The sequence below is a fragment of the Rhinolophus hipposideros genome (genome assembly GCF_964194185.1).
Source record: "Rhinolophus hipposideros genome assembly, chromosome: X".
Taxonomy (NCBI): domain Eukaryota; kingdom Metazoa; phylum Chordata; class Mammalia; order Chiroptera; family Rhinolophidae; genus Rhinolophus; species Rhinolophus hipposideros.
In genome coordinates, this window is record NC_138046.1 from 95,338,874 (window position 1) to 95,344,873 (window position 6,000).

Genomic DNA, 6,000 nt, shown 5'->3' on the forward strand with positions numbered 1-6,000 from the left:
TGTGAAGCTGCATATCCTGCAGTTAATACACGTTGAGCAGTCGGCAAGCGAAGCCACTGCCACTAATGGTCCTTCCCACAGGAGGTGAGGTTCTGGAGGACTGGGAGCTGTGGGTGCTCCAGGTGGGCTCCCCCATCTTCCTCAACCCCCACCCGAGCTTTCGGCTTCTATTTTTTGCCTCTGTTCCTCTGAACTCCCTTGGAAACTCTGGCTTTTCTCCACCTCCTGGCTGAGTTCCAGGGTCACGGTGGTCACCCGGTCCTGGGTAATGCTCAGGGGTCATGGGGCTGCTTTCCAGGCAACACTGTCCTTTCGGGAGCAGTATGGCTAGTGGGCATGAGTCTGAAGGAGTCTGAAGGCTAAAGTTTTATACGAACCTCTGCCAATGTTGCTGTCAGAACCAGAGCTGGGGAGTATCCAGATGGGACAGTGAGCGTGGCCAGGCCCCAAGCTTTAGATACTTTCAGCCACCACCTCAGCAGTGAGCACTGGGACAGCCAGACAGACAGATGTCAGGCGCCTGGCGTGGCCTGGCCAACGGAGGGGTGTCCCACTGGGAAGTAGAAGGGCGGGTGGCAGCAGGGCCCCAGGCCTGATGAGGGGGTCCAGGATCAGGATTCTGAAGTCGCACAGAAAGTGGACCGTTTGGAAGTTGCCAGGGAATGAAACAGAACTTGTTCAGGGTCCCAGGTCCAAAGTGGGGGCTTGGTCATGAAGACCCATTCCCAGAGAGCTGGACTCAAGGTAGGAGGGACACAGCACGCCTGAGCCACCAGCAGCTTCATGACTCTCTGTCCTCTGCCTTGCCCCATGTTGATCGCGCCAGGTCAAGAGTTTCCCAAGGGCCCAAATGGGGATGGCCTTCTCTCCATAAAGTCAGTGGTAGGAACAGCTCCAGGTGTACACAGCATGCTTAATAAATAACCATCAGGGGGCCGGCCTGGTGGCTCAGGCAGTTGGAGCTCCGTGCTCCTAACTCCGAAGGCTGCCGGTTCGATTCCCACATGGGCCAGTGGGCTCTCAACCACAAGGGTGCTGGTTCAACTCCTCGAGTCCCCGAAGGGATGGTGGGCTCCGCCCCCTGCAACTAAAGATTGAACATGGCACCTTGAGCTGAGCTGCCGCTGAGCTCCCCAATGGCTCAGTTGGTTGGAGCGAGTCCTCTCAACCACAAGGTTGTCGGTTCGACTCCCGCAGGGATGGTGGGCTGTGTCCCCTGCAACTAACAACGGCAACTGGACCTGGAGCTGAGCTGCACCCTCCACAACTAAGACTGAAAGGACAACTTGACTTGGAAAAAAGTCCTGGAAGTACACACTGTTCCCCAATAATGTCCTGTTCCCCTTCCCCAATAAAATCTTTAAAAAAAAAGAAAAGAAAAGAAAAATAACCATCAACACAGACACCACCGGGAATTTATCAAGAAGCACTGCGGTGATGTCACTGTTCACTAGCAGAGATTTCCATGGTTTTGATTTTGATTCCCAACACAAAGGCCACGAGGTGCTATAGCACTCTGGCTTAGGAACTCCCCGATGAAACAGATCCCGCTTGGGTTTCCGTAGAGCAGAATTTACCCATCCTGGTTTATGTGGTTACGCTTGCAGAATGAAAGAAGGATTCTTCCACAGCGATAGCATTTCAACAGCACAGTGGTAAGAGCAGCAAGAGACCGTCTCCAGCCTCCTATAGATGAAAACAATAGCTCAAGTTTATGGTATTAGCAATAACCACAGCCATTTCACTTCTGCCGACACCCTCTCTTCACACACATATAAATACACACGCACACATAAATACGCACACACAATTAAATCACACACAGAAACACATACACTGAAACGCACACACACACATCCAAACACCAAACACAAACAGAAATGCACACACACACACACACACACGGAAACACAGAAACATGGATTCAGAGACACCCATGTACATACATCACCCACATCTCCATAAAAATGTAGAATCCTGGTTTGCAGAAAGAAAGCTGACCAAGACAACCTGTTCTTTCGGAAGTGACCATGCCAGGAGCCTCTCACTAATATTGCGGTCAAGATTCTCAATCCTGTCTGGTGATTTCCAGCTCTTTTTTTGGATTCTGTGGGATAAAGGGACAAGAGGTGGGTGTCACTGGGGCCTGCCTGACTCCATGTTCCCAGACTGTGGAGATAGGGGCTCTTGGCAGAGGTGAGCCAGGGTTCTGGCTGCAGAATAACTTAAAGTAAAAATAAACTCTTGCTGCTACACTGGCAATAAGAAGACTGTCAGGACCAGTGTTTCTGCTTGTGAGGCTGACAGCAGAACCATGGATGGTACCATTTTATAAGCCTCAAATCTGAGTATGTCCCTGGGTCCTACTCGCAATATGTGTTCTGGCTTGCTTGGTCTTCCATTTCCAGAGTGGGAAAGGAGTTGTACCATTCAGGGTTCAGTGCAAGATACAGAAACTGCTCCAGATATTTTAAGCAGAAAGGGATTTAATACAGGGAAGTCGGTGCTTACAGAATCATTGGAAAGTGTATTTGTTCCCTGATCACCATAACTAATGACCACAAACGGGGTGGCTTAAACAAACAGAAATGGATTCTCTCACCATTCTGGAGGTCAAAAGTCTGAAATCAAGGTCAGGCCATGTTCCCTCTGGAGGCTCTAGAGGAGACTCCTCTGCCTCTTGCGTCTTCTGGTGGCTGTCGGTACAGTTTGTGGCTGCATTACTCCAGTCTCGACCTCGGTCTTCACACAATCTTCTCCTTTCTGTGTTTTATCCTCTCCTGTCTGTTATAAAGACACTTGTCATTGGATTTACGGCCCACGTAGGTAATTCAGGGTGATCTCTTCTCAAGATCTTAAATTAATTACATCTTACTTTTGCCAAGTAAGGCCCTATGGACAGGTTTCAGGGGTTAGGAAGTGGACATAGCTTTTGAGAGGCCACCACTCAACCCACTACAGAAGGGCTGTTGTGAAGACTCTAGGCTGGGTCTCCGGGAATGACTCTCAGAACCCTGCAGGACTGGCCTGCCAGGGTTGCCACCATCTTTGCTACATGCAGGAAGACCAGGTGCCACCAATGGAGTAGCTGTGATTAAAAACTTGTTGCTAGATCTGTGAGCCTGGAATAAGAAAGCTGCCTCTGGACACAGGCAAAACTGTTGAGTGGACACTGGAATGTTACTACAGAAAACTCTGTGCCTTCTTGAGCTGCTATCAGTAGGTGATTGTGGTGAACTCCTGTTGTTGTCTATGTAGTATTCACTAATTTAATTTCCAGGAAAACCTTCTGATTTTCATTTGGGAAGCCACTCTGTATTACCTATCTATGGCCGTGTAACAAACTATCCCCAAACTTCATGACTTTAAACAATAGCAATTCATTATTTCTTACGGTTCTGTGAGTTGACCAGGCTCAGGTAGGTGACTCTTCTACTCCTCGTGGTGTCTGGAGGCCCAGTTGGTCTGAACTGTCTAAGATGGCCCCACCCACACAGCTGGCAGATAGCGCTGGGTGTCAGCTGGGAGATCAGCTAGGGGTATTGGCCAGGGTTCCTCGATTCTTCCCTGCATGGGCCTCTCCACGTGGCTGCTTGGGCTTCCTCAGCATTTCATGAGGGTGTGTTTGTGTTCCAAGCACACAAAAGAAGAATCCACAGATTTGTTAAGGTCCAGCCTTGAAATTTACACAGTGCCATATCTACCGTATTTTTTTTTACCGGGTTTTTTTTTTTGATCAAAATTAGGCACAAAGCTTCCCTAGGTTCAAGAGGAGGGGAAATGGACTCTACTTCTCAATGGGAGGCATGGCAAAGAATTTGTGGCCACCATCTTGAATCCACCATTCACCCCTAAGTACTCTCAAGCCATGTGGTTTTGGTGGAGCTGACACCTCTACCTGGAGTGGCATGTGACCCACGCCTAGCCTATCAGAACATCTTTTCCCCAGCGCCAGTGATTGGATCAGAGATGGTCACATGATCCAAGTGAGGTCAAAATGGTAATCAGACTCACTTTGGGGACTTTGTATTAGAGCTCTATGGAAGATACGATCTTTACTTTCCATGCCAAACTTGAACCAGACTGAATATGAGGAGATGCTGCTGCCATCTTGCCATCACCAGGGAGCCTAAGAATGAAATCAGTGCCAAGAGGAAAGAGGGAGAAAGTGAGTGCAAATGACACAGTTTAATTCCTGAATACAGGAAAGCCTCATCCAACTTGGACGGCTTGTGGGCCTTCCTGAGCTGATCCTGCTGCCAGGGAAATGGGTTGGGACTCTATCTGTCCTTCCCCACCACCCACTGCCAGGTGGCATATTAGAATGAAAGCAAATCTCAGATGGAATCCAAACAGTTGTGTGATCATTTATTAGGAAGCAGGTACAAGGACAGTGATATAACCTGTTTCTATAGACTTGATAGTGTCTGACCCCATCCTCAGGCCCCCCGATAGGCAATTTGCATGCAGGGTTTGCTCTGAGATGTAGCGATGTTCTCTTGACAGGGTCAGCCAAACTTCTGGGGGAAATCAGGCACCACAGTCCTCAGAAAATGGGGAGATGATAGAGGACCAAACAAAGCTCCAGATTAGAGTGCCAGGTGTCTGCACTGGCCTCATTCCTGCCCGGGCAAGGAGCCTATAATCTTAAACCATGTATCTTAAAGATTATTTCTAAGATACCTGTGTTAGTTAGGGGACCCTCTGGTGTTGATTTAGATAAAGATATTTGAAGCACTTGAGTAACCACTTCTGGAGTGTGGGTTCCTGATTAGTTTCCTCCAAATGCTAACTAATTGCCCCTCATGTCAGCACACACACACACACACACACACACACACACACACACACACACACACACACCACTCTGTACATATAGAGATGTTTTAGAGTGAATTGTCACACAGATCATATATCAGCCTTCTGGTAGGATGAGGCACCACATGTGGCCTTTTTATAAGAAGCTCTCCCTTTCCTTGATTTCCCTGGGAGGGAAAGCAGATGGCTAACAACAATCTTTCAGCCAATCAGGGGAAGCTCTGCTATTCGAAGTCTATAGGGAATCTCATTCTGGGGTCCTTGGAAGACCATGGAGAGGACTAGAGACCAGGGTATCTAGGAGTCCTCCAAGTCATAGGAAAATGATTTGTGTCAATGAATATGTGCAAGGTGTGGAGGTGGGGAGAGCATGGCAGCTTCTATCAGATTCTAAAAAGCGTTCTGAGACTTCCAAAGCATTAAGAGTCTCTAAACTCCACATGGTTAGGGAGAGGAGGTATAAAGAAACATCTTGCTTAGGGATGCTTGGGGAAGCTTTAGCAATTTCCTGGTAGAGTCGGACCTACCAGTCCAGGGCTTATATTCTGCAAAGGAGATTTAAAAATCATGGAAGGTCAGAGAGTGGGTTTAACAGTGAGCGTTTCAGAAGCAATCGTGTTTTTAAATTTTTAATTTTTAAAAGTTTTAAATGGTACTAAAAACACACACAATATATAATTGACCATCTAAAGTATTTTAAGTGTACAATTCAGTAGTGTTAAATATATTCACATTGTTATGCAACAGATCTCCAGAATTTTTTCATCTCAAAAACAAAAACTCTGTACTCATAGAACAACTCCTCTTTTTCCCCTCCCCCAGCCCTCAGAACCACCCTTTCATGTTCTGTCTCTATGAGTCTGATTACTCTAGGGACCTCATATAAGTGGAATCAGGCAGTATGTGCCTTTTTGTTACTGGCTTAGTTCACTAACATAATGTCCTCGAGATTCATTCATGATGTAGCATGTGTCAGAATTTCCCTCCTTTCTAAGGATGAATAATATTCCATTGCGTGTATATACCACATTTGTTTATCCATTCATACATTGATGGACAGTCAGGCTGCTTCCACTTTTTGGAGACTGTGAATAATGCTGCTATGAACACGGGTGTCAAAAATATCTCTTCGAGTCTCTGATTTCAATTCTTTGGGATAAACATTCGAAAGTGGGATTGCTG